We start from the raw sequence: 14,391 nt of genomic DNA on the forward strand, positions 1-14,391 counted from the left end.
TTATACTGATGAAATCTGCTATCTGTCTTTACTGGTGCAACTGAGGGAACACCACAAACCATGCTTGTGTATAGACATGTTCTTTGTGGGTAGAAAAACAGCTGCCATTCAGCAAGTTCCTTTCACCCAGTGCTCGGCAGAACACCAGGTTCAAATAGCACCATTCAGCATCCTTTTGTACCTTCTGTACTCAAGAAGGCTGTACCCATGCCAGAGCTTAATTTAAGACAGGGATCATCAGAGCTGAGCCATGGACTTATGAACTGAGCCCTGAAACCTGTTTTTACTGGGCCAACTTGTAACGTGTGAAGTAAGAAAAAGAGGTTGCGTCTGAGCAGCTGCATATATACCTCCCCAATAAGTAACCACAGTGCATCCCAATTCACACGGCTGGCTCTAAAGGATGGACCTGTTGAAGCTTGATCTGGCACTCACAGGGAAAAGAAGGAATTTGGCAGAGGTATCCTAGCAGTTCGAAAGCACGTCAAAGTGCAAGTAGATAAATAGGTACCGCTCCGGCGGGAAGGTAAACGACATTTCCGTGTGCTGCTCTGGTTCACCAGAAGGGGCTTAGTCATGCTGGCCACATGACCCGGAAGCTGTACGCTGGCTCCCTTGGCCAATAAAGCGAGATGAGCGCCGCAACCCCAGAATCGGTCACGACTGGACCTAATGGTCAGGGGTCCCTTTACCTTTACCTTTATGGTGCTTTCAGACAACCTGTTAGTTAAGCGTTCATCTGGATTCACTTGCGGGGAGAGCAGACAACATTCTCTGATTTGTTCTCATTTGTTTGTGGGGAGGTTAGATGGTGTTGCATCGAAGCAAACATTGTTCCATCCTTTCCAGTGCATCTTCCTTATCACAAAAAAAGTCCCATTTTGGGGGGAGCAGGTCTGTTGTGCAGGACCTCTCAATCCACTAGCATTGCACAACCTGATTTCCCCACTATGTGACTGAATCCAACGCAGGAACAGCGACAGTCTGCAACTGCCCTGGAGAGATTAAAATAACTAGGCATTTTTGTTTGGTTCATAATGATATTTGCTTTTGTACAAACACCAAATTCATTATGTAAACTCTCTCATTAAAATCTCGTTCAGTTCCCCGTGCGTTTGATGAAGATACACCCCATTTGTTACTCATATTCACATCTGTTTCAGTTTGTTGTTCTATTTGTTTTAAAAGTTAAATAGATGGAGCACTGGCTTTGATTTCTGTTCCTGGCAGCCTCCATTTTTTCTCCAGCCCAGATAACCTGGACATCATAATTGTTCTGGGGCACTGAGGGGAAGGGAGAATGGTGCACACACCAGACACACAGCAGCTGTAATTTTTGTGTGTGTGGTTGATAACCCACCTTCATCTGAAAGCCCCAGGATAGCATGATTTCTGGGCACCTGCAGAGTGGTGGGGGTAGACAGAAACCAAAGCATTCTCTGAAGTTGGCACTCCTGCTGCCTCAGCTGTTACCAGGAAAGTAAATCCCCTTGCATCCTGAATGGTGTGAATGAATAAAGGGAGTCTTGACTGGGAGTCCCATTCATTCCCATTCATACTTCTGTGCATTCATCTCAGAAGGAATGAAAATAAGACCAAATGGTCTTCTCGTCCATTCATGCACAGCCCTATAAAGAATCTTTCCTTTTCCATCTATATGATGTCCCATCACTCTTCAGTGAAAATGGCTAGTTGTGAAGCAGATTGGGGACAGTAACTGGAATGGCTCATTTCTCTCAAAATAAATAAATGGTTTCTCATAAGCTGCGATAAACTGATGGATCCGAAAGGGATTTCGCCTGGAATAAATGTGGAAAACTGCTAGCTTGGCAGTTGAAGAGAAGACAAAGATTAAATACAGTTACAAATTTAGAGATCGAAGGAAGAAATATCCAGAATCCTGTGGACATTAGAAAGTGTTTCCAGAGATATTTCAAAAAATTATACACTCAAGGGCCGCAAGACGAGGCTGAGATTAAACAATTTTTGGCAAAAAATGGATTACCAAAATTGTCACAAGAAAATAGGACAATCCTGAATTGCAAAATAACACAACAAGAGATTGAACAGGCCATTCAGAATATGCAATTGGGCAAATCTCCAGGGCCAGATGGGCTGACCTCCAAGTACTATAAGACACTAAAAGATTACTTGATACAACCTTTGATGGAGGTCAGCAACGAAATTATGGAGGGGAAGAGGGCGCCGGAGTCGTGGAAGGAAGCGTTTATCACATTGATACCAAAGTCGGAAGCTGAAAAGACACAACTTAAGAACTATCGTCCCATCTCTCTTTTAAATGTGGATTACAAAATATTTGCAGACATTTTGGCAAGTAGACTTAAAAAAGTTTTAAATGAAGTAATTCACAAGGACCAGGCAGGCTTTCTCCCAGGCAGACACTTGTTTGCTAATACAAGGAACATTATTGACATTCTGGAACTTTTGCAAACAGATATAAACACAAAAGCAGTCTTAATTTTTATAGACGCGGAGAAGGCCTTTGACAACATTTCCTGGAAATTTATGAAGGGAAATTTAAAAGAAATGGGAGTGGGACGGGGTTTTGAGAATGGGATTGAGGCGATATATTCAGAGCAGAAAGCTAAACTGATAGTTAACAATGTGGTTACAGAAGAGTTTAAAATTGAAAAAGGAACACGACAAGGCTGCCCTATTTCCCCTTTGTTATTTATCTCGGTTCTGGAAGTGCTCCTGAATATGATTAGAGGGGACCGGTTGGTGGAAGGAATTCAGGTCGGAGAGAAACAATATAAGCTTAAAGCTTTCGCAGATGACTTGGTTTTGACCCTGCAGGAGCCAGAGTCTAGCACGAAAAGAGTATTACAACTGATTTATGACTTTGGTCGGGTGGCGGGATTCAAAGTAAACAAACAGAAAACTAAGGTTTTGGGAAAAAATTTGACAGATACAGAGTCAGAACGGTTTCAGAAAGAGACAGAACTAAACGTGGTTAAAAAAGTTAAGTACCTAGGGGTAAACATAACAGCAAAAAATCTAAGCCTATTTAAGGATAACTATGAAAAGTGTTGGGCAGAAATTAAGAGAGATTTAGACAGTTGGACAAAATTGAAACTTTCTTTGTTAGGCCGAATTGCTGCTATCAAGATGAATGTATTGCCAAAGATGTTGTTTTTGTTTCAAACACTTCAGGTTTTAGATAAGACGGAGTGCTTTCAGAAGTGGCAGAGAGATATTTCTAAGTTTGTCTGGCAGGGCAAAAAGCCCAGAATTAAGTTTAAGATATTAACTGATGCGAAAGAAAGAGGGGGCTTTGCCCTGCCAGATTTAAAGTTGTATTATGAGGCCGCAGCCTTCTGCTGGCTAAAAGACTGGCTACTTCTTGAAGACACTGACGTGTTGGATTTGGAAGGGTTTAACAATACTTTCGGATGGCATGCATACTTATGGTACGACAAGGTTAAAATCAATAAGGCCTTTAAGAACCATATTGTCAGAAAATCACTGTTTAATGTCTGGACAAAATATAAAGACTTGTTGGAAAATAAAACTCCAAGGTGGCTTTCACCTTTGGAAGCTAAGGCCCGAAAAAGACCCAATATGGAGGCTAAATGGCCAAAATATTGGGAAATACTAGAAAAAGATGGAGACAACTGGAAATTGCAGAGTTTGGAGAAAATGAAGGATAAAGTGCGAGACTGGTTACATTACGCTCAGATTAAAGAAGTTTTTAAAAATGATAAGAAACTAGGGTTCCAGGTGGAGAAATCGAAACTAGAAACAGAACTGTTAGAACCAAAGACTAAGGTACTTTCAAGGATGTATAACTTGCTGTTAAAATGGAATACACAAGATGAAATGGTTAAATCGGCTATGATAAGGTGGGCGCAGGACATTGGGTATAATATCATGTTTGAGGACTGGGAAAGGCTGTGGAGTACTGGGTTGAACTTTACTGCATGCAATGCTTTGAAAGAAAATGTAATGAAAATGATATATAGATGGTATATGACCCCAGTCAAACTTGCAAAAATATACCACCTGTCTGATAATAAGTGTTGGAAATGTAAAGAGAGTGAAGGAACATTCTTCCACCTCTGGTGGACCTGCCCTAAAGTGAAGGCGTTCTGGGAAATGATTTATAATGAACTGAAAAAGGTATTTAAGTATACCTTCACAAAGAAACCAGAGGCCTTTCTTTTGGGTATTGTCGGCCAAGGGGTGGTAAAGAAGGATTGGACATTTTTTATGTACGCAACAACTGCAGCAAGGATACTTCTTGCAAAGCACTGGAAAGCTCAAGATCTACCCACACTGGAAGAATGGCAGATGCAACTGATAGACTATATGGAACTGGCCGAGATGACCGGCAGAATCCGTGACCTGGGAGAGGAAAGGATGGAGGAGGACTGGAAGAAATTCAAGATTTATCTACAAAAATACTGTAATTTGACTGAATGTTAAGCAGGATGCTAGATCATAAATAATTGAGCACCACTAAATTAGATGATTTAAGATGATAAGTGAGATTGAGAAAATATAAATTTTTTCGAGAATTACAAGATTATAAATAAATAGATGGGACATAAGAATGCAAACAAGATGATAAATTGCTGGCAAAAAGTTATAACGATGGAAGTGGGAGCGGGAGATGTGAGGGAGTCCAAAGAAGATGTGAAACTATGTTAAGACATATGCTACATTGTTTATTATATGTATTCTGTATTTTAAAACCTAATAAACATTTATAAAAAAAACCAAAAAACGAAAGGGATTTCGCCTGTATTCAGTTAATAATACGATAAAACTTTCTTTAGACCTTTTGATGATTTGGGGTTTGTCATTTTACATTTGTTTAATATCGTACATTGCTTCAGAGATTGTCAAAAAGTGACTCAGACATTCCTGAAAAAACAAAAACAAATGGATAATATCCACATAGGATCAATCTCTTAAAAAGAAAGTTTCCACATCATGGACTGCATTTTCTGTTTTAGTTAATTTAGTTAGTTAGTTTTTTTATATAGCTTCAAATTTCTACAAAAATGTCTAAGTGATTTATAATTCTAAAAGAAAACGATTTTTAAAGCCAATTCCTTATATGTTAAGTTTCTTGTTTCAGTATTTTTTTTTTAATCTTGTTAACTCAGTAAGTATCCCAACTGTGAAGTCATGCATCAAAGATACACCTAACTAGAACATCCAACTGGTAGGAAACATGTTTTCTTTTATGAAATGTAATGGCATTCCCTCTACTAACCACCACACTAACGAAATAAATAAATAAATAAATAAATAAATAAATAAATAAATAAATAAATGGAATCAAAATGTGCCTTTTTTATATCATGCCTTATACCCTCCTTTTGTTAACAATGCATTGCCCAGTCCTAACAAGGCTTACTTATACAGTGGTACCTCGGTTTACGAACTTTATCCATTCTGGAAGTCCATTCTTAAACGGAAACTGTTCTTAAACCGAGGCGCACTTTCCCTAATGAGGCCTCCTACCGCCGGTGCCCTTCCACCGTTTGGCTTCCGTTCTTAGACCAAGGTAAAGTTCTCAAACTGGGACACTATTTCCAGTTTTGCAGAGTTTCTAAACCGAATCGTTCCTAAACAGGACTGTTCTTAAACCGAGGTACCACTGTAATCATTACCATCCATTTTACAATGTGTTTAAGGACTGCTGTGGTTTTCTTCAGAGCATAAGTCTATATAAATCTGGCCACGAGGGGGCAGATTCATCCAAAAAAGAAAGAAAGAAAAAGAACAACGTCCATCATATGGGAGAAACTTAGGAAACAGCAAACTAGTGATGTTGTGCATAACATGAATAATCTCATTTTTATCATCGTGTCTGAAAAGCTTAACTTTTCATTGTGTGCAGTTTTTAAAATTTATCTTCAGAGTGTGCAATTCCCCGTCTCTAGCACTAGGGTGTTTATTTCACAGATTGCTATTATGAGAGGCTGGAGATCTGGCATCTTATCCTTTGATGATGGACTAGCATTATCACAAGGACACAAATATAGGTAAAGGTTTATCGTTTTGCATTTGTTTTACAAAGCATTTCAAAGAACTCCATGGTACAGAGAGAGAGAGAGAGAGAGAGAGAGAGAGAGAGAGAGAGAGAGAGATTTTCTCCACCCATCCAACTATTCCAAGTTATTTCATGCAATACTGTGCATGTCTAAACCACAGAGCCTAGGGCTTGCCGATCAGAAGGTCGGCGGTTCGAATCCCCACGACGGGGTGAGCTCCCGTTGCTCGGTCCCTGCTCCTGCCCACCTAGCACTTCGAAAGCATGTCAAAGTGGAAGTAGATAAATAGGTACCGCTCCAGCGGGAAGGTAAATTGTGTTTCTTTGTGCTGCTCTGGTTCACAAGAAGTGGCTTAGTCATGCTGCCCGCATGACCTGGAAGCTGTACGCCAGCTCCCTCGGCCAAGCGAGATGAGCACCCAACCCCAGAGTCATCCGCAACTGGGCCTAATCATCAGGGGTCCCATTACCTTTACCTTTACTGTCATTTTATAGCTGGAGGGGACGGACAAATTTGTTAATACACACCAGCCGCAATGTAATTTTGCCAGTGTCTAGTGGTTGTGTCAAACTAAGTTGTACTCAGAGTAGACCAGCTGAAATCAATAGACTCAAGTTAATCACATTCCTTAATTTTAATGGGTCTACTCTGAGGCTGCACACATACCATACATTTAAAGCAGGCATAGGCAAACTCACCCTCCAGATGTTTTGGGACTACAACTCCCATCATCCCTGACCACTGGTCCTGTTAGCTAGAGATGATGGGAGTTGTAGTCCCAAAACATCTGGAGAGCCGAGTTTGCCTGTGCCTGATTTAAAGTGTATTTCCCCTTCCCAAAGGATCCTGGGATCTGTAGTTTGTTTAGGGAACTGTAGCTCTGTAGGGAGTAAAGTACAGTATTTGCTTTGGGGAGGGGGGAATGTGCTTTAAATTTGTGGTGTATACACAGCCCAAGACTAACTTAGGAGACAATCCTAAGAGATGGCAATGACGATCATGTTGCAGAATGACGTCAGAGGAACTCTGTGCAACTAGAAACCTACCTTTAAGAAAGTAGCTACATAACATATATGAAACACAGCAAAAGTAGCCCCCTGGTGGAGCTAAAAAGCACAGAACAGAAGATCCTCCTCTGTCATTTCTGTGGCTTAGTTCTCTTTCTTTTGTTATCTCCCAAGTAATGCGCTTCTTGTTGGGCCACAAATGTTGCAAATGTAGCACAAGCTCGAAACAATCACCTTACAAGAAATACAATCTTTGCTTTTTGTTTCTCAAATAATGGTCATAATTCTACCGAGCGGACTGAAGATCTTGTACATACCATGCAGGGCAGAAAAGCTGTCACTGCAACAATTACAGCGCAAGAGAACATATTGTCCTATAGGAAAATTAAGAAATGTCACTGATGAAAAATGTAGCTCCTAAAGAAAAAGTCCTTCTTTTAAGGAGAGGTGAAAAAAAGCAAAAATAGAATTCCAGAGCACAGCAAGATTTCCAGTTTTTCTGTGATGTTCATCAAAATTGAAACAGCTCACGCATTAATTAATTTAACCTCACATCACCCCTGAGAAACAGGGTGTATCAAGAGTGTGTTGCACTTGCAGCAATGAAACGTTACCCCAGGCAGGAGAGAGGATGAGGTTGTGTTGTGCACAGCTGGAGACTAGAGAGTTGGGCCTGCTCATACATGCAAGATCCACGGATGGAGGAAAAAGCCATTCAGTCTGCATTTGGGGGCAAACCAACCCAATTTTCCAGTCCTAGACTTGTATGCAAATCAGCACATAACTATTATTAATCAAAATGCACATATCTCCAAAATTTTGCAATGCAGTTTCAATCACAAAACTGCAGAAAGCCTGACATTTTATGGAGATGGAATGTGCACAAAATGCATATTTTAGGGGAGTACACACTGAAAGGCATCTAAAGAGCACCCTTGCAGTCTTCTTCTTCTTTGGCTATCACTCGTAGCTGAGTAGTATTGTCTTCCATGAACACGATCTTAACAGTGAGTCCGTAAGTGATGTGGAGGCCAATTCTGGATCCACACATCCTTCCACAGTGGGGACATAGGTTTCCGGGTGGGAGTTGATCATGGTGAGGGTTTACCAAATGTGTCTTCCTTTTAGCACATTTTCCCTTTTTGCCCTGAATTCGTGCTTCTTCAAAGTCCACAACACCTTTGGTAAAGGCTGTTCTCCAGTTGGAGTGTGCGCAGGCCAGTGTTTCCCAGTTATCAGTGCTTCTGTTCCATTTTTGTAGATATGCCTTGAGAGCATCTTTGAACCTCTTTTGTTGTCCACTAGTATTTTGTTTTCCATTCTTGAGTTGGGAATAAAGTGGTTGCTTTGGAAGGTGATAATCAGGCATCCAAACAACATGACCAGTCCAACAAAGTTTATGTTGTAGAATCATTGCCTCGACAATCACTTTGAGCGAAAACCCATGGCAAGGGTGACCAGGTACTTTTTCTATACCTGAACTGATAGCTCAGATTTAAAAGTACTCATGCAAATGTTAATCATCATTATTTTAATGATTTTTTTTTTTGTAACAAAAGTAACAAGGGGGCGGGTTGAGAAAAACAGAGAGGGAAAAGGGAGGTGGAAACATCAGCTCATATTAATGCAGTAACCAGCTATACATCCAGCTTTATCTAAATAACTAAATTAACATAAGCTTACCCAAATGCTCAAGCACATGATACTGAGGTTTATGAGAAATGTGTTCAAATGTGGGGGCAGTGAGGTCCTCAGACTATTGTGTGATAGATGGTGGGTGTTTATGCTTTCAGGGTTTACATATAAATTTATTGGGTACCATATGGGCTCATAAAATCCAATGTGATGGGTTCTTGGGTCTCTTTGAGTCTTGGATAGATTTCATTTCTCATAAGAGCATAGAGAACTGTCTTATACTGAGTCAGACCATTGGTCCATCAAGCTCAGTATTGTCTACACTGATTGGCCAGTGGCTCTCCATGTTTTCAGAAAGGAGACTCTCCTAGTCCTACCAGATGTTGAGGACTGGACCTGGGAACTTCTGCATGCAAAGCAGTTGCTCTGTCCGGGCCTTCCCTGACTCAGAAGGCTGGACCATGTCACTTTTGAATTCTTATTTTATAAGGCTGTATTACTGTTTTCATAATACTGATTTATTACTTTTGTATCCTGCTTAGAGCTTTCAGAATAGTAAGCCAACCCCAGAAATGCTTTTAAATAAATAAGTCCACAGTTATGTTGTTATTATTAGCATTATTAACGTCATCGTGGTCGTCATCCTCATTTAATGGTAACTAGTAATCTTTGTAAAAATAGCCCCTAAACTGGAACATCTTATGCAAGAGTTTGCATCATCCTTGTTATCTTTCTTATTAATTGGAACTGACAAGCCCATATTGTTCAGTGAGGTGTTCAGAATGCAGGCATCTTGCCAGTCTTAGTATCCTACCAGAGCACCATAAGAAGACCAGCCAGGAAAACAGGGAGGCGGGGAGCAGGCAGAAGATGTGCTCTTTCATTTACTGCTCTCAGGTCAGGTCATTCAGTTCAGGACAACTTTGCAGATGTCACTCATGAAGCAAAGCAGCCATCTCCTATTGATATGCCCCAGATTGCCCCTGGAAACAATTTCTGAGATTGTAACAGAGCAAGCTCACAGTTGCAGGAAAAAAGGGTTTTCCAAAATGCTATAGCCATTTGTAGCAGCCTGAGCCTGCAACGATAAAAGAAAAAAGTCTCTTCAAGATTGATGATGATGATGATGATGATGACTATGATGACTATTATTATTATTCCAACTAAATAGATCTACTAGTGCTGGACTTTTGGCTTCACAAGAATCTCACTTCCCTCTCCCTGTGTGTGCCTGTGCACCTCTTCCCAAACTTGTTCTGGAGGTTCCTCAACTCCTCCCCCGCCCTGGCAGATATGGGAAGGGGATGGGGAAAGAGCATGTAGAGGAAAGGAAGGAAAAATTCCATTGCGCAAGAGAAAATCCTTGCACTACTGGATCTGATTAGTTGGATCCTGTCCATTATTATTTATTTCATTTATGAACTACTTCCCACAAGGCATTTTTCAATACTTTATAATAAAGCATATATAAAACAGGAACATATATAAAAATAGTTAAAACAATTAGGAATTTTTAAAAAAAATAAAATAAAAATGTGTGTGTTTTTTAAAAAGAGTTTAAAACTCAGCACATACATAAAATTTATTTATTGGCCCTCTTCCATCCCATCACCAAATCCAGCCACTGGTTCAGCACTTGTTCAGAGATGCAATGAAGTATCATCACTGATTCAGCACTTGTTAAGCCTCACCTGTCTCAGGTAGCAAAGATGGTGCTCAGTCTTTGAAACCAGACTTGGAGCAGGCAGCCTTTCAGATAGAGGATGCCTTCAAATAAAGGACTGTCCTTTGACAGCCCTTCAAGCAGAGAGTTGTTCTCTAGAAAATCAGGCAACAAAGAAGCCTTGTCTCCTTCTGCTTCCCAAACTCCCCCTATTATGTAGAAAGAAGAAATATGAATTCAGACGTTGCACCATTCACATAGTGAACAATACATGACAAGAGTAGAAATATGCAAGCTAGACCCATTGCTAATCTGCCCAATGACCATGGCTTTGCCATCCATGTGTTGGCTGGCATGTGAATTAACTCTAGTAGCATATCAATGAACACACGCAGAATGTTTTCACATGCCGGTCAAACATGCAGATGACATGGAGGGGATGAGGTCTAGCTGCTGGGACGCATTTACTACAGTGTTTTCTGAGTTAAAAATTGGATAGTTTACAGAGTCGACCCTCTGCTCTCTCCCCACATTCCCTGTAACATCCAGCAAGTTTCTCCTGCTTGCTATGGGGGGAAATGAAAGAGAAATGAATGAGTTTCGAAAGAATAACAAATGGATAGATGATATGCATTAGTGACTCTGGCCTTTGCCAGTTATTCGTGTGCCATGTGGAACAAGCCATTTTCTCCACACCACTGTAAACGTAACCAGATAAAGCTTCACAGTGTGAGTGGGAGATAAAACGGGAGCACCTCTAGCCTGGCGTGAGAGAAAATGCTTCCCAAAATGTCATGATAATGCCCAACACAGCAGAGGGGAGAGCCAATCTAACACATGATAATAGTGTGCATCCTATATCAGCCCGAGGGCCATATTCCTGTTTATGTAAGCTTCTGAGGGGCCACATTCCAGTGGTGGGCAGGGCCAGAGTCAAAGGTGGGCAGAGCAATGGTTGTAAAAATGACCTTTGTAGAGTAGGCTAGTTTCTAAACATCCTCACCCACTTCATTCAGGCAACCAAAAGTCACCATCAGAGTCCAAGGACACATTCCAGCTAGGCAAAAACACCCAAGGAGCATGTGAAGCAGGACCAGTGAGAGGTGTGCCTGGGGAGGGGTGACGTTGGCGAGAGCCAAACCAAAGCAGGAGCACACTCAGCCCCTTGCACCTAAGCTTCCCCACCATTTAACTGAATGTTGCAGACATCATTCTCCCCAACTCACATGTATGTATATTTCAAAATGAAAGATGCACCCTCATGTGTAGAATTTGCACCTGTATTGTGTTTGAAATTGTTTTAACCTATGAAATTGTGTCTATCTATGACATGGTGTTTAGGGACACGGGTGGCGCTGTGGGTTAAACCACAGAGCCTAGGACTTGCCGATCAGAAGGTCGGCGGTTTGAATCCCCACAACGGGGTGAGCTCCCGTTGCTCAGTCCCTGCTCCTGCCAACCTAGCAGTTTGAAAGCACGTCAAAGTGCAAGTAGATAAATAGGTACTGCTCTGGCGGGAAGGTAAATGGTGTTTCCGTGTGCTGCTCTGGTTCGCCAGAAACGGCTTAGTCATGCCGGCCACATGACCTGGAATCTGTATGCCGGCTTCCTCAGCAAATAAAGCAAGATGAGCACCGCAGCCCCAGAGTCGGTCACGACTGGACCTAACGGTCAGGGGTCCCTTTACCTATGACATGGTGTTGATGACATTGTTTTTTGTTTCTATTGTTAAGTCACTTTGAGATGTTTTATTGGATGTGACTGAAAGGAAATAAAAAAATAAATAAAATAAAATAAAATAAAATGTATGAACAAGAGGCCTACATCTGTGTGACCAGGTGAAATATGGGAGGTTGTCAGCTGTGGCAACATGATCCTCTTTTTGTTCAATAAAATATTGTCATGCTGCCAACTTTCCTCTAATAGCACTTGTGTGCATTGCAAAGAAGGATTGATTCTTGATGGGAAAGGACAGTTTTCCCTTGCTCTTTTAGAAAATCGGTTCCCTTGACATGCAGCATAGACCAGCAGCCAGCAAGGGAGAAAGTTGTCATCTGCAGCAAGTCTTGTGAAATGGGCAGTTACCCAACAGAACAGTTATTATCACCTCCAATTTTGCACAGGCCACTAAGCAGCCAAAGGAAGTCACTGGGGATGATTTCTTCATGTACTCTGCTTTGGATAATACCCATGGATCTGTCACGTAGCTCAATGCTCTGCCCAGCCAAAATAAACTTTGTGGCAACTACCGCTTGGAATGCTTCTCACCACATAAGAGAAAGGAAGCAAACTTTCCAGCTGAAAAATTCTGCAGTAGTTTATATGCTCACTATGTAAAAATCAACAACATTGTTGTATTCCTGGTGGGATTGATTGCATTTAAATTCAAACCTCGATCCTATAATTCTGGTCCTTTTCCAGGTTTGCCTGCCATCTGGGGAATAGAGAGAGGGCCACCATGAGGATGCTGAATTAAATGGGGCACTACTTACATTCTTATGAACTAGGCCTGTGTCCATAGAGGAAAATCTGAAGGCTCAGTTGAGAACATTAAAATTTCAAAGAGTTCCTAGCCAGTGAGCTAGCAGATCCAATTCAAGGTGTTTGTACTAGCGTATAAAGCCTTAAATGGCTTCAGACCCAAGTTCCTAAAAGACTGCCTTTCCCAGTATCAGCCACATTGAACTCTACAATTGACAGGTGAAGCCTTGTTGGTGGCGCCTCCACAGGAAGCTACATGCCGACCCATGACAGAGCCTTTTCAGTGGTGGTTCCTCAGTTGTAGAAATGCCCTCCCTAGTGAGGTGAACCTACTGACTTTCAGGAGTGATTTGAAACGTTTACCCTGACATTTGGTGGCTGAAACATACTGTTCCTGGCAACCACAAGATCACCAGATGGAATAATACTTTTAACTGACATTGCTTTTAGAATGTTTTGACTGTTTTAAAATGTTTCTGTTTTGTTTCTGTTTTAAATTGCACATCTATTTGCCACCCTGGACTCCTTTGGTGGGGCTGGGATATAAAATAAATAAATAAATTGCGAGTTACCAATTCATTTGCAGGTGGGATTTGTTGTGCTCAGAGACCAGATCCACACATAATGCTAAGCTATACCATGGCTTAGTCCTGGATAGTGTTACAGTAGTAGAACTGGGCCATGGACTTCTCTGGGAACATGAAACACTTGTTCATTTCCACTAAACCATGGTTTGGCTTAGCGTAGAGTAAATTGCAGGCCTCAGAATATTGGAAGAGGAGACTGGACCAGATTTCAAACAAGTGATTTTGAATGTTATTGACTACTTAATCGGGGGAAATATAAGTACATGAGGAGAGCCCTGCTGGATCCTGAATTTGTCAAATCCTCTTTTAATGCCATTCTGAAACTGTCCCCTGTTTCAGATATTCGCTGATCTTTATGAACAGAAACAAAGGAGAAAATATTTGGATTTCCAACTGAACAAGGACAGTTTAGTTTGTAGAATGGACACAGTTGGAGCCAGGTGAGGAGGAGAAGCCACATAGATAAGGACAGATCTCCCAGAACATTCTGTCTCCAGGAATTGAATCGCATCATGATCAAAGGGCTAGGTGGGAATAATTTGCTTCCCATGCACTTTCCAGAACAAAGACCATCTCTGTCTGAATATTTAACCTTTGGCAGTTACAAGCTCGGTATTTTCTATATACAGAAACAGCTATGTTTCCTCCCCTCCATAAACATCATACAGGGCAAAGAGGCATTGGGCGAGATAATGGGATCAGTGTGGCGTGTCCCCAAACTCAATGCCCGACGAGGCCTCTAGATCATAGTTGTCACCTTTTCCCTTTTCTTGCGAGGAATCCTATTCGGAATAAGGGAATTTCCCTTTAAAAAAGGGAAACGTTGCCAGCTGTGCTCTAGATTGAAAAGAACATGTCCAGGGGCTGCCACTGTCAGGCATCTATAACATATGAAAGCTACACCAGTAAGATGAACAACAACTGGTTTTATTGCTTGGCTTCTGTTGTGCAGTTTTTAGTCTGGCATCCATCTTGGAACCACAGGATTTGAG

This window comes from Podarcis pityusensis (genome assembly GCF_964106645.2).
Source record: "Podarcis pityusensis genome assembly, chromosome: 9".
Lineage (NCBI taxonomy): Eukaryota > Metazoa > Chordata > Lepidosauria > Squamata > Lacertidae > Podarcis > Podarcis pityusensis.